Consider the following 19,915-nt stretch of genomic DNA (forward strand, 5'->3'; position numbering starts at 1 on the left):
TGAGGGAGTCCAGCTCCATCCCCACAACATTGCTGGCCTTACGGATCAGTTTATTAAGTCTGTTGGCATCTGCGACCCTCAGCCTGCTCCCCCAGCATGCAACAGCATAGAGGATCGCACTGGCCACCACAGACTCATAGAAAATCCTCAGCATTTTCTGGCAGATGTTGAAGGACCTCAGTCGCCTCAAAAAATAGAGACGACTCTGGCCCTTCCTGTAAAGTGCTGTGGTGTTTTTAGCCCAGTCCAGTTTATTGTCAATGTGTACTCCAAGGTATTTATAGTCCTCCACAATGTCAACACTGACCCCCTGGATTGAAACAGGGGTCAAGTGTTTCCTGGTCTTCCTGAAGTCCACGATCAGTTCCTTGGTCTTTGCCACGTTGAGCTGCAGATGATTCTGCTCACACCACGTGACAAAGGAGTCGACCACAGCCCGGTACTCTGTCTCATCATCCCTGCTGATGCATCCAACCACCGCAGAGTCATCAGAAAACTTCTGAAGATGGCAGGTCTCTGTGCAGTGGCTGAAGTCTGTGGTGTAGAGGGTGAAGAGGAAGGGGGAGAGGACAGTCCCCTGTGGTGCCCCTGTGTTGCTAATCACCTTGTCAGACACACACTGTGGGAGACGTACATATTGTGGTCTTCCTGTCAGGTAATCAACAATCCAGGACACCAGAGAAGCATCCACCTGCATCGCTGCTAACTTATCACCCAGGAGGGTCGGCCTGATGGTGTTGAAAGCACTGGAAAAGTCAAAAAACATGACCCTCACAGTGCTCGCCGGCTGGTCCAGATGGGTGTAGACACGATTGAGCAGGTAGATGATGGCGTCCTCTGTTCCGAGACGAGGCTGATAAGCGAACTGAAGGGGATCCAGATGTGGTCTTACTATGGGTCGCAGCTGGTCCAGGATGAGCCTTTCCAGGGTCTTCATGATGTGGGAGGTCAGTGCCACGGGCCTGTAATCCTGGGGGCCACTGGGACGAGGCGTCTTTGGTACAGGGACGAGGCATGATGTCTTCCACATCACCGGGACCCTCTGCAGACTCAGACTCAGCATAAACAGTTTATGAAAGACTCCACACAGCTGGGGGGCACAGGCCTTGAGGACAAGGGGACTCACTCCGTCTGGTCCAGCAGACTTGCCTGAGTGAAGTCTCCTCATTTGCATCTCAACCTGGTATTGAGTGAAGGTGATGGGTGGGGGAGGGGTGTCAGGAATCTCACAGGAGGCAACATGTGAAGAGAGAGGCTGGCACAGTGGTGTGGCTCTGGATTCCAGGCTGACTGCAGGTGAGGTTGTGGGGGTGGGAGCAGACACTGTGGTGTCGAATCTATTGAAAAACAGATTCAACTCGTCGGCTCTATTCTCACCTCCCTCAGCTCCCCTGCTGTTGGTTGGCCTGAATCCAGTGATGGTCTTCATGCCCCTCCACACCTCTCTCATGCTGTTCTGCTGGAGTTTCCACTCCAGCTTCCTCCTGTAATTGTCCTTAGCCTCTCTGATCTTGTCCTTTAGTAACACCTGGACCTTCCTCACCTCCTCTTTGTTGCCCCCTCTGAAAGCCCTCTTCTTGTTGTTGAGGAGGGCTTTGATGTCCTTAGTCACCCACGGCTTGTTATTTGGGTAACAATGAACAGTCTGAGCTGGAACAATGGAGTCGGTGCAGAAAGTTATGTAGTCTGTGATACACTCAGTAAGCCCATTGATGTCCTCGGCGTGAGGCTCACAGAGTGTTTCCCAGTCGGTCACCTCGAAACAGCCCTGTAGTTCCGCTATTGCCTCCTCTGACCACCTCCTAACAGTCCTGGTGGTCACAGGTTCCCTCCTCACAATTGGCACATAGCGGGGGGTGAGGTGAATCAGGTTATGATCTGACCTACCAAGTGGGGGGAGGGAGGAGGAGCTGTATGCATCCTTGACGTTAGCATACAGTAAGTCTAAAGTTTTCTCTCCCCTGGTGGGACAGTCCACATATTGTTTGAATGTTGGTAGTGTATTGTCCAGTGATACATGGTTGAAGTCACCCGAGATCACAATAAAGGCACTCGGGTGCTGAGTCTGTAGCCGAGCTATGGCAGAGTGGATAGTGTCACATGCAGCTGTGGGGTTAGCAGAGGGGGGAACATAAACAGCCACCAAGATGACGTGAGAGAATTCCCTGGGTAAATAATACGGCCTGAGTCCAACAGCACACAGTTCAGTGTCCGGGCAACAAATCCTTTCTTTGATTGTTATGTTGGCAGGGTTACACCACCGGTTGTTAACTAAAACAGCAAGCCCACCTCCTTTACGCTTACCGCTAGCGATGCTGTCCCTGTCCGCCCGAACAGTGTGGAAGCCTTCCACGGAAGCATTCTCATCGGGAATGACCTGGTGCAGCCATGATTCGGTGAAACACATCAGGCTACACTCTCGGTATTCCCACTGACTCCGTACCAGTGCTGAGAGCTCGTCGATTTTACTTGCCAACGTATCTGTCTTGTGTGAAACTTGTATGAAAAGCATATAAGTGTGAAAACAGATATAAGATCCCTTGAAAAATTATATAATGAAACTTGTATGTTTTGGATACTTACTAAAACAATGTATGAAAGTAATGTGAGAGTGGCCACTTTCATGAATAATCACATATAAGTTTTTACTATTTCTTTTCTGTATGGGTTCTTTCACTCCTCTTTCAAACCATCTGTCCTCTCTGTCCAAAATGTGAACGTTGGCATCCTCAAAGAGTGACCTGTGACCTTAAGATGCAGATGGACAGCTGAGTCTTGTCCTGTGGAGGTGGCTCTTCTGTGTTGTGCCATGCGCTTGTGAAGTGGCTGTTTGGTCTCTCCGATGTAGAGGTCTGGGCATTCCTCGCTGCACTGTACAGCATACACCACATTGTTAAGTCTGCTTTTCTTTGCAAGCTCCTTTGACTATTACTTATCAATAACATATTTGTTAACTTTCAGAGTAAAGAGAGAAACTGTCTGTATTTCTTAATTGTAAATGGCACCAAATTGTATTCAAACTGAGCCACACTTATGGAGCTCCACAGTTCTGTTCCTGGTGTTTTGGTTGACATCTCTTGATGTTCCCATGTCACAGAAACAGGCTCTGTGTTTTGCCTTATATGCATCCACAGCTGTGCCACCAGTTTACTCACATGGACTCTACGAACCAATCAGAAGCTTCTTCAGCTCAGAATGGAATCGTCTGGAATTTTCTTATTAATTAACAATAAACTTAGTGTACATGTACTCCTACATTTGATGAAAGTGATAAAAAATAGGAAGCTCTGTCTCTCTTTATTCTGACATTTAACTAATTCAAAAGATATTTCAATATTTATCTAAAACAAAAGTTTACTCTAAATTGATGTTGTACAGTAAAAAAAATGTTCTTGTGTTTTCCATAAAGTGTAAATATCTGGTTTCAACTGTGAATATACGGCTGTGTATTGAAGTTCCTCTTGTTTTGCATAGGAATATACTGAACAACATACAAAGCATAATATATAAAATACTACCAGAGTTTTTTCTTTGAAAGAAGCCCCTTATGTCCATTCTTGTATATCAGTGCATTACTGAAACCGATTTATTTAGCCGTGGAGGGAAACAACTGAAAATATGAAATAAACACACATGTAAGCTAAGACTCTCTAAAGAAACAGCATTGTTGTTGTTCGGCTTTTCATTTCGCCATTTGTTGATTCACTTGAAGAGCAATAACGTAATATTGGTCAAGTGATCAGTTTGATATCTTTCGTGATGCACCGTCATATTTACATTATTTGTACGGTGCGAATGATTTTCTTTGGTACCTGGTCAAACTTAAGCTCTCCTTAGTATGGCTGGCTCCGTTTCTCCAACAGCGCACTCACAGGCGGCAGCTGCCCCGCCCCCTCGCTCAGTCGCTTAGTGCCTGAGCTCGGATCATACCAATATCAGGGGGGATTCACGCACAGTCGTAAATTCCCACAGTGTGCACTATGTGCTTCGACTATTGTGTGTACTTTTTGTTTTATACAGTTGTCAGCCAGACATCTAACTATGAAAAAATAACACCCCAAAAGACCCCGGGCCTCTGACAAAACAACCCGGGCTTAAGCCCAGTAAGCCACCCCCACGCTCCGCCACTGGTCAAGACATCACTGTTTAGTTCTCAGTTTTTGCAGGAAAAAAGAAAGAAATTAGGATTACAACAAATCAATCAAAATGTGGTACTTTCAAAATGATACGTCAATCTTCAATACTTGGTTGGGAAACACTTTGCCTTAATCGCTGCTTCAATGCGCCGTGGCATTGAGGCAATCAGCCTGTGGCTGTCGGCAAAGTTATGTGACATCAGTGATGTTTGTACTAACTTGGTTTTAAAGCCTTTACTTTCAAATATACGCCGTTCAATAGTCGACCTTAATCTTACAGAGATTGTGATGATTTTGTGGATAATTAAAGTCAGTCATATATCCACAAACACAACAAGCTGAAAGTCAGTGATGCTGCTCGGTTTGCAGTCCTATCACGGCACAAGCAGGATCCACTGCACTGTTAATGTTAGCTATGTTATATTGCTGCCTCTGTTCGGTGGTGTCGAGCCAAACGGACTTTAACGTGTGTTTGAACGAGCTGACGGTTCACTCGTTAAGCTGAAAGAAAGATGCTTTAATCACAGCAGTCACACGTGTCCACTGCACCATCTGGAACTCTTCTTGTTTACACTCGTAATAACACAAACACTAAATCCTCCTGTTTGTAGCAGTGTGTACACCTGAGACTGTCACCTGTCTGTCTGTCCTGCACTCTCTCTCTGTTTCTTTCTCTCTGATTGTGGAATAAAAGTATGAACATGTGTTTATAAGTTACACTTGTGTTTGAATCCTGCAGCTTATCACACATTTGATGTCCAGGTGTGACGACTGCAAGTGTCCAGAGTGAGGACAGACTGAGGGACCCACTGCTGCACATCATCTGTGAGGCTTTGCAGCCCTGATGATCCACCAGGACAAACTCAGCAGTGTGTGAGGAAGAGGAGGAGGAAGAGCCAGCAGCAGCTGACAGATGGAGAGAATAGACAGACTGTTCCCTGTTTGTGAAGCACTGCTAGGAAAGTTTAACATAACTGTCTGTGCTGAATCAGTCTTATTAGGTAATGTTCAAATAATGTGATCATCCCAGTGTTTCCAGTGTGGGAGAAAGTACTCAGGGCCTTCAAGTTACACACTATGAAAGGCAGCAACAAGTTTAATGTTCAGAAACCTAAAGTCTGTATCAGCAGCAGAATGGAGCTAAAAATAAATGTTGGTTTCAGTTCTATGAAGCTTTGAGGATTTTGGATCAGTAGCTGCTGTGTTTGTTGCATCATATTGCTGTAATTGTTTATATGCTTTATATATTCTGAGCTAAGTTGATCTATAGTGTTACATCATATTCTATAAGGATGTTATGTGTTTGTAGACTTTCTGCCCAGTTTGACCCATTTAGCAGAAGTCAGCCTGTTTGAGGCTCTGATATCTATTCTGTATGACTTAAAGCAGTTATGACATGGTCTGATTATTACGGCGCCCCGCAAGGGACATGGGAGGAAAAAAAATTACAATGAACTTTTGCGAGATCTCTGTGCCGGGAGAGCGGTGTTCCTCCCGGCTGTAGTAGGACCTCCTGTTAGCTTCGAGATGGTGGGTGTCAGATCTACGAAAACGTCGGAGCACTTTTGCAAATATGTGATGTCTTGTAAACCGAGCAGATATTTGACGTTTACACAGCTACATTCACGCCTCAAAATATCTTAAAAGTGTATTTTGTGACCCAGAAAGAGTAATATTACAACTGAGTAGCTGCCGCCATTGTTTGAATTCAACTTTTGTGAGATCCCGAGTTACCTTTGCGAGATCTTGCAAAAGTTTTGCGAGATCCCGAGTTTGTTTTGCGAGATCTCGCAAAAGTTCATCTTAATTTTTTTTCCTCCCATGTCCCTTGCGGGGCTCTGTATAAAAGTTTATTTTGTGACCCAGAAAGAGTAATATTACAACTAAGTAGCTACAACTAAGTAACTAATCTTAAATGACTGTTCAGTACAGAAATGAAGCCCAACAATTTTACTAGTGATGTGCGGATCGATCCTGAAATATCGATTCCTCCGATACCAGTCATTTATGTTCTAGAATCGATTCTCACATTAAAATATTGATATTTTAGTAATTTAGAGTCAATTTGTAGTTTATCATTAACAGGAACACAGTGGAAAGAAACTATAACATTCGGATTGTCTACATTCAAAGGAACTACTTCCTCTTCCGCCTTTCATAGTCATGTATGAAATACGGCTGTATAAATGTCTCGCAGCCCTTTGGCGTGCGCACTCACAACAATGGCTGAGCGTAATCGGAGTCATGTGCGGACGTATATTACCTCCACAAACAGCTGAGACGTGGTTTGCGATACATGTGGCAAAAAAGTGCTCCAAGAGTGAGGTGTTGTGGCCATACTAGGGAGACGTTCAAAAGGGCTGTTGGGGGGGGTTTAAATACATTTTACAGTGTTTATTTATTGGATAAAATACGTTAAATGTCACTGTTATTATTGGCCAGCCCGGAAACAGCGGGGTGTCCAAATTCAGAGGCTGCTTCCACCTGAGGACCCGTCATTGTTGGAGACTGGAATTGTCTGGGCCGCGCTATGAATTCTGCGATATGGTTTTTCAATTTTGTTGTCCGGGTGGAAAATCGGGAGAAATTCGGGAGAATGGTGGCTCCGGGAGATTTTCGGGAGGGGCACTGAAATTCGGTATTCTCCCGGAAAAATCGGGAGGGTTGGCATGTATGGTTGTGGCAACATCACTAACTTACTTTTAAAAGTTTACTCTTCGGTTGCCCCACTTCAGCCGTCCACCGTTTTTTCGGCAAAATTGTCCACACGCACCGCCGCGCTATGCATTCTGGGATATGTTGGGCTATGCAGTCTACACCACCACGTCCTTAAAATTCAGGGAAATGAAGGGCGCATTTGAGGGCCGCATTTTGAGAAGCCTTTGAAATGGGACAGCCTTCGTCACGTCGCTGTGACGTAATCGGCCTTAAAATGCGGCCTTTAAGGCTGCAGACCCCAACCTGAAACAGTTACTCATTTGTTTTGGTCATGTAAATTTACATGTAAATTCTGGAAGGACTTCCACAAGTTTATTACTGACTCTGTTCTACCTACTTTTCAACTATACTACAAGGATGTTGTCTTTGGCTATTATAATTTTAAAGACAAGGACAGTGATGCTTTCTTCTTTATAAATATGGCTTTAATTTTGGGAAAATTTCACATACACAAAAGCAAAGTCCTCGGCAGAAAGCCTGAACTTCTTGTATTAAAAATGGAACTCAATATATAGGACAATCTCCTCATCAAAAAACACTAAGGCTCTCAAGACTGTTAACATCTGTAACCGTTTGAAACAACTAACTTGATTTTGGCTCTTGCAAACTTTTGTTTATTTACGTTCCCCTTAATTGTGTGGATGCTTTAAGCATCCACACTATTGAGTTCCTGTTTCTCTTTATTCTTTATTGTGTGGATGCTTTAAGCATCCACACTATTGAGTTCCTGTTTCTCTTTATTCTTTATTATTCCGGGTGTTTCCGTACACTTTTCGCCGTGGAACTACTCCCACAGTTTTCATCCGATTTTCGTCATTCAAACTTTAAAAAATTCTGCTCTTTCTGCTAATGCCGGCTATGACTTTTGGTGCTCATAACTTCTATACTTTTTGAGATATTGAATTTTTTTTGCAATATTTTTTGCCCATTTCTGCCATATCATCAGTGGCCTCACTGATTTTCCTTGCCGGCTTGACCTGTGTTTTAGCTCAGTGAGATGAGCGTCCGTTCTCAGACTGGGTGGCCCGGGTTCAAATCCCGCTTATGGCAACATTTCTTTCAGTCAATACTTAAACTTTTTTAACTCTTTTCAACACAAATTTAAGCTTTTTCACCCCTTTTCAGCACAATTTTGAGTTTTTTCACCACTTATCCTCTTTTCAGCAGAATTCTTCTGATTGAACTCTTTTCAGCAAAATTTGGAGTTTTTTCTGCTGTTTTCAGCACAAATACCAGCTTTTTCAGCTGTTTTCAGCAAAAACCTCTTTTCAGCAGAATTCTGCTCATTCAACTCTTTTTAGCAAAATTTTCAGTTTTTTCTGCTGTTTTCAGAAAAAAACATTTTTCAGCAAAATTCTGCTGATTGAACTCTTTTCAGAAGAAATTTTGCTGATTGAACCCTTTTCAGCAAAATATTCAGAGTTTTCACCTCTTTTCTGCCCAAATTCTGCTTATTCACCTCTTCTGAAACATTTTCAGCCTTTCCACCTCTTATCAGCACAATTCTAAGCCTCTTCTGCTCATTTCAGCACAATTGTCAGTCTCTCCACCTCTTCTTTGCGAGAATTTCTGTGGCGCAGTGAGATGAGAACCTCCCTTGAGTACCAGAAGGGCCAGGTTCGAATCCCGCTCAGGGCAATATTTTTTTTGTTTTTTTTTTCAACTTTTTCAGCTTTTTTCAGCAGACATCCTCAGCATAAAGGCATCCACACAGCATTTTCGCAGGAAATGCAATTTTTTTCTAGTTGTGTGGATGCTTTAAGCATCCACACTATTGAGTTCCTGTTTCTCTTTATTCTTTATACTTTATTATTATTGTGTGGATGCTTTAAGCATCCACACTATTGAGTTCCTCTTGGGACTTCCGTACACTTTTTGGCACTTAACTACTTCCGCAATTTTCAGCCGATTTTCACCGTTCAAATTTTAAACTATTCTGCTATTTCTGCTAATGTGTGCTATGTCTTTTGGTATTTTTCACTATTATACTTTTTAAAATATTAAGCTTAATTTGTCCCATTGAAATGAATGGGAAACTTCTGCAATTCTGCTAAAATTTGCTTGTTTCTGAAACTTAACTACTTCCTCATATTTTCACGTAGAACAAGCATTCAAACTTTAAAATGTTCACAAATTATTGGGCTATTCATGTGTGATTCAGCTTTTTCAAATCTTTTACCGTTTTACTTTTATGCCTCTTAAAGTTTTGAGTTGCACAATTGTGATTTTTCACAAAATACATGCGTTGTTATGGTTGCTATGCTCTTGGCTTCCAGTGTGCCACTGAAGCTTTTGCAGTCTTCTCTTCATGTCCGAACAACTGTTTGCTACTTGCTCAATTTTCACTCAACTTCCACAAATTATACAGCAAAACGTAGGTATTTTTGCTGGCTTTCAGGAAATGTCACTATCATTGTTGTGGGATTTATAGAATTTTGGCAAATCTCCTCAGACCAACACAAACTCTCAAAACTCTGCATAGAAAGTCAATGGAGAGCTTGTTCAAAATCATCACTGGATTTCTGTAATGAGAGGCATATTTGAATCGTCATATCTCCTTAACGAAGCGACTTTAAGACATGAGGCTTGTCCCGGTATATCTTCAGACACTCCTGACGCTCACAATTCAAGAATTTCTTTCTCACCTATTACCGTTCTGAAATGAGTTGGACTTGTTTGAGGGTAGGAAATTCGTCCGTCGCACAGATTTCTTCAGATTTCAAACTCTGGAAATGAACCACTTTTTTCTCTCGTCATAACTTTTTGTTGGATTTCCACAGAGACCTGAAAATTTCCATGACTGTTCACCAAAGCCTGCTGTCTCTTACGGTGAAAGAATGATATCAATGCTCCAAATAGATTTCGAGTTACAAAGCGTTGTTTGAGGGCAAGTCAAGGCAGTTTTTGCTTCACTCTACTCAGTTATGGTGCATTACAAGTCAAATATCTTTAATAATTCATATTTTAATGATAAATTGTTAACACTGGAAGATTCCCCCATCTCTTCTGAACAAAACGGTGTAAGAATGACCGCTCTAGCCCCTACGGTTAGGAAATTATGGTCATTTGTTTGAGGGGAGTCGTCACTATGAGAAATAGACTGCAATAATCCTGTGCCTCTCTGTGCTGCGTGTGTAAACAGATGCACCTGTTTTGGCGGGAAAACGTAAACAGCCACTCTGATTGGTGGATTCAAATTCAGCAGCTCCCAGGCTGACCTAGAAACTTACTTCTCTCTCCCTGTGTGTGTGTGTGTGTGTGTGTGTGTGTGTGTGTGTGTGTGTGTGTGTGTGTGTGTGTGTGTGTGTGCGTGTGAGAGAGAGAGAGAGAAAGGCTTTTAATGGGATGATCTCATTCTAAGATTCAAATTCAATATATTTAGACTGGTTGACTGAATTGGATCTTGTGTGTGTGTGTCTCTCTGTGCATGTGTGTTTCCTTCTGTGTACATATTTCTGATTGTGTGGCTGTTATATATTTTTTTTGCTGATTTTTTTCATTTAACAAGTATATTTGAGGGACTCTCAGCATGTTCAGCATTTTTTCAGCTGTCCATTTTGCTTTTCCAATTTTTCTGTTTAACTTATTACTATTGTGCTAAATCAAACTATTTCTGCTATTTTATAAGATTTGTGCTTAATATACTATTTCTGCTTTTAATAGGATTTGTGCTTAATATAGTATTTCTGCTTTTTATAGGATTTGTGCTTAATATACTATTTCTGCTTTTTATAGGATTTGTGCTTAATATAGTATTTCTGCTAAATGTAGTATTTATGCTTAATCATACTATTTCTATATATTTCTGCCAGGCAGCCAATCCTCTGTGCGAACTCAGACACATATCACATATCAGGGCCTGCACGGCTTCCCAGCCAGCCAATCATGTCTGAGGTCTTCCGTTTCCTCTCTCGTCATATCTCAGCGACGGTTGTACAAAGAGCAATGAAAATCGCAGTCAAAGTACACCAAAGTCCGCTGATTCACCCAGCACAAGAAATATGCCTCTAGTCCACCTAGTTTTTGAGTTACACAACGTTTTGTAACTCCAAAAAACGGCGTTTTTCGCCTCTCACCGCGATCTAATTCTGACTCCTCATCACCCTGTTTTTCAAGACGGCTCCTCTCTTTCCCAGTGGCGCAGTTGGTAATGACACGGGTCTGCAAGCTAAAGATCGTGGGTTCGATTCCACCTTGGTCAACATGTTTTTTTCCCTACAAATTAATACACTGTCACAGACCAGTAATTCATATTCATCATTTATTACAATTCTGCAAACTGTTATGATTTTACCAGCTTTTCTAATATGGACCTCACATTCTTAACACTCCATGGCACAAATACTCTTCCCTTTAGGCTCTGTGTATGTGTGTGTGTATCAATATTTCTCCCATTTTAAAGTATTACTCCTCTATAATTGTATTTCTGTTAAATCAAAGTACTTTTACTACATCTTAGTACTTCTGCTCAATCATAGTATTTCTGCTAAATCATAGTATTTCTGCTACTTTTTGGTACTTGTGCTAAATACAGTATTTCTGCTAAATCATACTATTTCTACTATATTATATTTTTCTTTCTAAATATAGCATTTCTGCTATATAATTGTATTTATGCTATGTTATAATATTTGTGCTAAACCAGAGTATTTGTGCTGAAACATAGTATTTCTGCCAAATGATAGTATTTCTGTCAAATGATAGTATTTGTGCTAAAACATAGTATTAATTTAAAATTACAATATTCATAGTTCATCACAGTGTCTCTGGTAAATCACAATATTTCTGCTAAGTTCTGCTATGCTATTGTATTTCTGCCAAGTATTATGTTTCCTCTAAGATATTGCAGTTCTGCTAAGTTATTACATTTTAGCAAACTTCTTTTGCTTCTGCAAAGTTTTTACAATTTCTGCAACTTTTCAGCTTTTTCAGCTAGTTTTTGCAGACAGCTTCAGCTTAAAGCATCCACACTGCATTTTCGCAGGAAATGCAAATTTTTCTAGTTCCAGTTGCTTCCGTACACTTTTTGGCACTTAACTACTTCCACAATTTTCAGCCGATTTTCACCGTTCAAATTTTAAACTATTCTGCTATTTCTGCTAATGATCGCTATGATTTTTGCTATTTTTTGCTATTATACTTTTTAAAATATTCCACTTTTTTCCTTTAATTTGTCCCATTGAAATGAATGGAAAACTTCCAAAATTCTGCTAAATTTTGCTTGTTTTTGAAACCTAACTACTTCCTCATACTTTCGCCTAGAACAACCATTCAAATTTTAAAATGTTCACAAATTATTGGGCTATTCAGGTATGATTCAGCTATTTCAAATCTTTTACCGTTTTACTTTTATGCCTCTTAAAGTTTTGAGTTGCACAATTGTGATTTTTCACAAAATACATGCGTTGTTATGGTTGCTATGCTCTTGGCTTCCAGTGTGTCACTGAAGCTTTTGCAGTCTTCTCTTCATGTCCAAACAACTTCTTGCTACTTGCTCAATTTTCACTCAACTTCCACAAATTATACATCAAAACGTAGGTATTTTTGCTGGCTTTCAGGAAATGTCACTATCATTGTTGTGGGATTTATAGAATTTTCGCAAATCTCCTCAGACCAACACAATGTCAGAAAACTCTCCATATAAAGTGAATGGAGAGCTTGTTCAAAATCACCGCTGGATTTCTGTAATGAGAGGCATATTCGAATCGTCATATCTCCTTAACGAAGCAAAGTTAAGACATGAGGCTTGTCCCCGAATATCTTCAGACAACGCTGACGCTCACAATTCAAGAATTTCTTTCTCACCTATTACCGTTCTGAAATGAGTTGGACTTGTTTGAGGGTAGGAAATTCGTCCTTCGCTCAGATTTCTTCAGATTTCAAACTGTGGAAATGAAGCACTTTTTTCTCTCGTCATAACTTTTTGTTGGATTTCCACAGAGACCTGAAAATTTCCATGATTGTTCACCAAAGCCTGCTGTCTCTTACGGTGAAAGAATGATATCGATACTCCAAATAGATTTCAAGTCACAAAGCGTTGTTTGAGGGCAAGTCAAGGCAGTTTTTGCTTCGCTCTACTCAGTTATGGGTCATTAGAAGTCAAATATCTTTAATAATTCATATTTTAATGATAAATTGTAAACACTGGAAGATTCCCCCATCTCTTCTGAACAAAACGGTGTAAGAATGACCGCTCTAGCCCCTACGGTTTGGAAATTATGGTCATTTGTTTGAGGGGAGTCCTCACTATGAGAAATAGGCTGCAATAATCCTGTGCCTCTCTGTGCTGCGTGTGTAAAAAGAGGCACATGTTTTGGCGGGAAAAAGTACACAGGCTCTCTGATTGGTGGATTCAAATTCAGCAGCTCCCAGGCTGACCTAGAAACTTACTTCTCTCTCCCTGTGCATTTTTTTTGCTGATTTTTTCATTTAACAAGTATATTTGAGGGACCCTCAGCATGTTCAGCACTTTTTCAGCTGTCCATTTTGCTTTTCCAATTTTTCTGTTTAACTTATTACTATTGTGCTAAATCATACTGTTTCTGCTATTTCATAAGATTTGTGCTTAATATAGTATTTCTGCTTTTAATAGGATTTGTGCTTAATATAGTATTTCTGCTTTTTATAGAATTTGTGCTTAATATAGTATTTCTGCTTTTTATAGAATTTGTGCTTAATATAGTATTTCTGCTTTTTATAGAATTTGTGCTTAATATAGTATTTCTGCTTTTTATAGAATTTGTGCTTAATATGGTATTTCTGCTAAATTATAGTATTTCTGCTAAATTATAGTATTTCTGCTTTTTATAGGATTTGTGCTAAAACATAGTATTTCTACTAAATGTAGTATTTATGCTTAATCATAGTATTTCTATATATTTCTGCCTGGTCCCCAGGCAGCCAATCCTCTGTGAGGACTTAGACATTCAAATTTTCAAATCAGGGCCTGCACGGTTTCCCAGCCAATCATATATGTGTCCTGAGGCATTCAAATTTGCATATTGGGGACTTCATGGCTTCTAAGCCAGCCAATCATATCTGAGGGCTGAGGAATTCAAATCCACAAATCAGGGCCTGCACAGCTTCCCAGCCAGCCAATCATGTATGTGGGCTCCAGGTATTCAAATTTGCATATTGGGGAATTCGTGGCTTCTAAGTCAACAAGTCATCCGTGTCATATATCTCTAAAAATTCATATTTTAATGATAAATTGTCAACACTTGAAGATTCCCCCATCTCTTCTGAACAAAACGGTGTAAGAATGACCGTTCTAGCTCCTACGGTTAGGAAATTATGGTCATTTGTTTGAGGGGAGTCGTCATTATGAGAAATAGACTGCAATGATCCTGTGTCTCTCTGTGCTGCGTGTGTAAAAAGGATGCACCTGTTTTGGAGGGAAAGAGTGCACAGGCTCTCTGATTGGTGGATTCAAATTCAGCAGCTCCCAGGCTGACCTAGAAAATCACTTTTCTCTCCCTGTGTGTGTGTGTGTGTGTGTGTGTGTGTGACAGAGAGAGAGAGAGAGAGAGAGAGGCTTTTAATGGGATGATCTCATTCTAAGATTCAAATTCAATATATTTAGACTGGTTGACTGAATTGGATCTTGTGTGTGTGTCTCTCTGTGCATGTGTGTTTTCTTATGTGTACATATTTGTGATTGTGTGGCTGTTATAGATTTTTTTGCTGATTTTTTTCATTTAACAAGTATAGTTGAGGGACCTTCAGCATGTTCATCATTTTTTCAGCTGTCCATTTTTGCTTTTCCAATTTTTCTGTTTAACTTATTACTATTGTGCTAAATCATACTATTTCTGCTATTTTATAAGATTTGTGCTTAATATACTATTTCTGCTTTTATAGGATTTGTGCTTAATATAGTATTTCTGCTTTTTATAAGATTTGTGCTTAATATAGTATTTCTACTAAATGTAGTATTTATGCTTAATCATATTATTTCTGCTTTTCATAGTATTTCTGCTTTTTATAGTATTTCTGCCAAATTATAATATTTGTGCTAAAACATAGTCTTAATTTAAAATTACAATATTCATAGTTCATCACAGTGTCTCTGGTAAATCACAATATTTCTGCTCTGTTGTACTATTTTTCTAAATCATAGTGTTTCTGTAATGTTTAAGTATTTTTGGCTAAATATATTCTTTCTGTTATCTTATACTATTTCTCCTAAATTCTTGTATTTTTGAGAAGTTATCATGTTTCTGGTAAGTTACAATATTTCTGCTAAATTCTGCTATGCTATTGTATTTCTGCCAAGTATTATGTTTCCTCTAAGATATTGCAGTTCTGCTAAGTTATTCCATTTTAGCAAACTTCTTTTGCTTCTGCAAAGTTTTTACAATTTCTGCAACTTTTCAGCTTTTTCAGCTAGTTTTTGCATACAGCTTCAGCTTTAAGCATCCACACTGCATTTTCGCAGGAAATGCAAATTTTTCTAGTTCTAGTTGCCACTTTTTCTGCTTTCTTTGGCACTTAACTACTTCCACAATTTTTATGCTATTTTCACCGTTCAAATTTTATACTATTCTGCTATTTCTGCTAAACATCGCTATGATTTTTGCTATTTTTTGCTATTATACTTTTTAAAATATTCCACTTTTTTCCTTTAATTTGTCCCATTGAAATGAATGGAAAACTTCCAAAATTCTGCTAAATTTTGCTTGTTTTTGAAATTTAACTACTTCCTCATACTTTCGCCTAGAACAACCATTCAAATTTTAAAATGTTCACAAATTATTGGGCTATTCAGGTATGATTCAGCTTTTTCAAATCTTTTACTGTTTTACTTTTATGCCTCTTAAAGTTTTGAGTTGCAAAATTGTGATTTTTCACAAAATACATGCGTTGTTATGGTTGCTATGCTCTTGGCTTCCAGTGTGACACTGAAGCTTTTGCAATTTTCACTTCACGTCCGAACAACTTCTTGCTACTTGCTCAATTTTCACTCAACTTCCACAAATTATACATCAAAACGTAGGTATTTTTGCTGGCTTTCAGAAAATGTCACCATCATTGTTGTGGGGTTTATAGAATTTTGGCAAATCTCCTCAGACCAACACAAGGTCTCAAAACTCTCCATATAAAGTCAATGGAGAGCTTGTTCAAAATCATCGCTGGATTTCTGTAATGAGAGGCATATTCGAATCGTCATATCTCCTTAACGAAGCGACTTTAAGACATGAGGCTTGTCCCGGTATATCTTCAGACACTCCTGACGCTCACAATTCAAGAATTTCTTTCTCACCTATTACCGTTCTGAAATGAATTGGACTTGTTTGAGGGTAGGAAATTTGTCCCTCGCTCAGATTTCTTCAGATTTCAAACTGTGGAAATGAACCACTTTTTTCTCTCGTCATAACTTTTTGTTGGATTTCCACAGAGACCTGAAAATTTCCATGATTGTTCACCAAAGCCTGCTGTCTCTTACGGTTAAAGAATGATATCGATACTCAAAATAGATTTAGAGTTAGAAAGCGTTGTTTGAGGGCAAGTCAAGGCAGTTTTTGCTTCGCTCTACTCAGTTATGGTGCATTACAAGTCAAATATCTTTAATAATTCATATTTTAATGATAAATTGTTAACACTGGAAGATTCCCCCATCTCTTCTGAACAAAACGGTGTAAGAATGACCGCTCTAGACCCTACGGTTAGGAAATTATGGTCATTTGTTTGAGGGGAGTCCTCACTATGAGAAATAGGCTGCAATAATCCTGTGCCTCTCTGTGCTGCGTGTGTAAAAAGATGCACCTGTTTTGGCGGGAAAACGTAAACAGCCACTCTGATTGGTGGATTTAAATTCGGCAGCTCTCTCCCTCTGTGTCTGTGTGTGTGTGTGTGTGTGTGTGTGTGTGTGTGTGTGTGTGTGTGTTTAGTGGGAGAGGGAGAACCCTACCCTTATTTGGCAGCATGTCATTGTAGGATTTAAATTGAATATAGTTAGACTGGTTGACTGGATTAGAGCCTGTGTTTGTGTGTCCCTCTCTGCATTTCTGTTTCAATATGCCTCCATATTTGTAATTTTGTAAGTTATTGCTATTCTGCTAAATCATAGTATTTCTGGTACTTTTCGGTACTTGTGGTAAATACAGTATTTCTGCTAAATTATAGTATTTCTGCTTTATTATACTATTTGTGCTAAATTATAATATTTCTGCTTTTTATACTATTTGTGCTAAATTATAATATTTCTGCTTTTTATAGTATTTGTGCTAAAACATAGTATTTCTACTAAATGTAGTATTTATGCTTAATCATAGTATTTCTATATATTTCTGCCAGGTCCCCAGGCAGCCAATCCTCTGTGAGGACTGAGAAATTCAAATTTTCAAATCAGGGCCTGCACGGCTTCCCAGCCAATCATATATGTGTCCTGAGGCATTCAAATTTGCATATTGGGGCCTTCATGACTTCTAAGCCAGCCAATCATATCAGGGCTGAGGAATTCAAATCCACAAATCAGGGCCTGCACGGCTTCCCAGCCAGCCAATCATATATGTGGCCTCAGCCATTCAAATTTGCATATTGGGGAATTCGTGGCTTCTAAGTCAATAAGTCATCCATGTCATATATCTCTAAAAATTCATATTTTAATGATAAATTGTCAACACTTGAAGATTCCCCAATCACTTCTGAACAAAACGGTGTAAGAATGACCGCTCTAGCCCCTACAGTTAGGAAATTATGGTCATTTGTTTGAGGGGAGTCCTCACTATGAGAAATAGGCTGCAATAATCCTGTGTCTCTCTGTGCTGCGTGTGTAAAAAGATGCACCTGTTTTGGCGGGAAAACGTAAACAGCCACTCTGATTGGTGGATTTAAATTCGGCAGCTCTCTCCCTCTGTGTCTGTCTGTGTGTGTGTGTGTGTGTGTGTGTGTCTGTGTGTGTGTGTGGTGTGTGTGTGTGTGTGTGTGTGTTTGTTTAGTGGGAGAGAGAGGACCCTACCCTTATTTGGCAGCATGTCATTGTAGGATTTAAATTGAATATAGTTAGACTGGTTGACTGGATTAGAGCCTGTGTTTGTGTGTCCCTCTGTGCATTTGTGTTTCAATATGCCTTCATATTTGTAATTTTGTAAGTTATTACTATTCTGCTAAATCATAGTATTTCTGGTACTTTTCGGTACTTGTGCTAAATACAGTATTTCTGCTGAATCATACTATTTCTGCTTTTCATAAGATTTGTGCCTAATATAGTATTTCTGCTAAATTATAGTATTTATTCTTTTTATAGGATTTGTGCCTAACATAGTATTTCTGCTAAATTATAGTATTTCTGCTTTTTATACTATTTGTGCCTAATATAGTATTTCTGCTTTTTATAGGATTTGTGCCTAATATAGTATTTCTGCTTTTTATAGGATTTGTACCTAATATAGTATTTCTGCTTTTTATAGGATTTGTGCTTAATATAGTATTTCTGCTAAATTATAGTATTTCTGCTTTTTATAGTATTTGTGCTAAAACATAGTATTTCTACTAAATGTAGTATTTATGCTTAATCATAGTATTTCTATATATTTCTGCCAGGTCCCCAGGCAGCCAATCCTCTGTGAGGACTGAGAAATTCAAATTTTCAAATCAGGGCCTGCACGGCTTCCCAGCCAATCATATATGTGTCCTGAGGCATTCAAATTTGCATATTGGGGCCTTCATGGCTTCTAAGCCAGCCAATCATATCAGGGCTGAGGAATTCAAATCCACAAATCAGGGCCTGCACGGCTTCCCAGCCAGCCAATCATATATGTGGCCTCAGCCATTCAAATTTGCATATTGGGGAATTCGTGGCTTCTAAGTCAATAAGTCATCCATGTCATATATCTCTAAAAATTCATATTTTAATGATAAATTGTCAACACTTGAAGATTCCCCAATCACTTCTGAACAAAACGGTGTAAGAATGACCGCTCTAGCCCCTACAGTTAGGAAATTATGGTCATTTGTTTGAGGGGAGTCCTCACTACGAGAAATATGTCGTGTCCAAATTCATGGGCTGCATTCTCCTGAGGCCGCATTTGTAGACCGATTACGTCACAGCGACGCGCCGAAGGCTGTCCAAATTCGTAGACCCCTCCGAATGCAGCCGACAAATGCGTGCTCCTTTTTCCGAATTTGAAGGATGGGTCGGGTGTGTCCTTCGTGGCCCACCATATCCCAGAATTCATAGCGCGGCCCAGCCAAGCTCCAGTTTCCGGCTAATGGCGGCCGCTACTAAGTTTTAAAAATTACTCTTATTAATCTTTCTGGGTCACGAAATAAACTTTTAACATATTTTCAGGCGAGAAAGTAGCTGTGTAAACATCAAATATCTGCTCGGTTTATCAAGATATCGCATCTTTGCTAAAGTGCTTCGACGTTTTCGGAGACGTCTGCTACCCACCAGCTCGATAGCTAGCCGGGAGCTCGAGGGTTACTGATGCGGCCGAGAATGGCACAACTCCCGGCACATCATTTTCAGATCACCGCGGACTTTCGCTGCTCGGGTTAAACGTTGTCAGCCGGTGATCAGCTGTGATCAGCTGATCACGGGGCCGGGGTTAAAAGAGAGACGCCACCCACCTGTTCGCCGCTCAGACATCATTCTCTTCGTGTCAGGAGCTCCGAAACTCTGCCGACGTCAATCTCCGCCTGATTCAGCAACCGTGAGTGATTATCCCTTCAATCCTTTTTCTCTTCCCGGCTCCGCTCGCTCTCTGTCGGTAACGACCGTTCCGAAGCCACGCATCGTGCACTGATCGTTACTAGAATAACTGCGTGCCTGCTCCAAACCCACCGCTAGCCTTCGCCGCGCTTGGGTCTAGCCAGCACGCCACACGGGCACGCCGAATTACTGTGTGTAACCCGCCCGGCCGTGACAAACGTAATATATAAGTCACTTAGACAACCTAAAAATGTTATTGTTGGGCTTTTTTCAGTGTTTTGTTTGTTCGTGAGTAAATCGGTTTGGCTGAGATTAAAGTTATTAGATTAGATAAAATAAAACTTTATTAATCCCCCGGGTGGGTTCCTCCTTGGTTTTTACACAGCTGACTAAACGTCAAACAGAA

Source organism: Rhamphochromis sp. 'chilingali' (assembly GCF_963969265.1).
Source record: "Rhamphochromis sp. 'chilingali' genome assembly, chromosome: 3".
In the NCBI taxonomy this organism is placed as follows: domain Eukaryota; kingdom Metazoa; phylum Chordata; class Actinopteri; order Cichliformes; family Cichlidae; genus Rhamphochromis; species Rhamphochromis sp. 'chilingali'.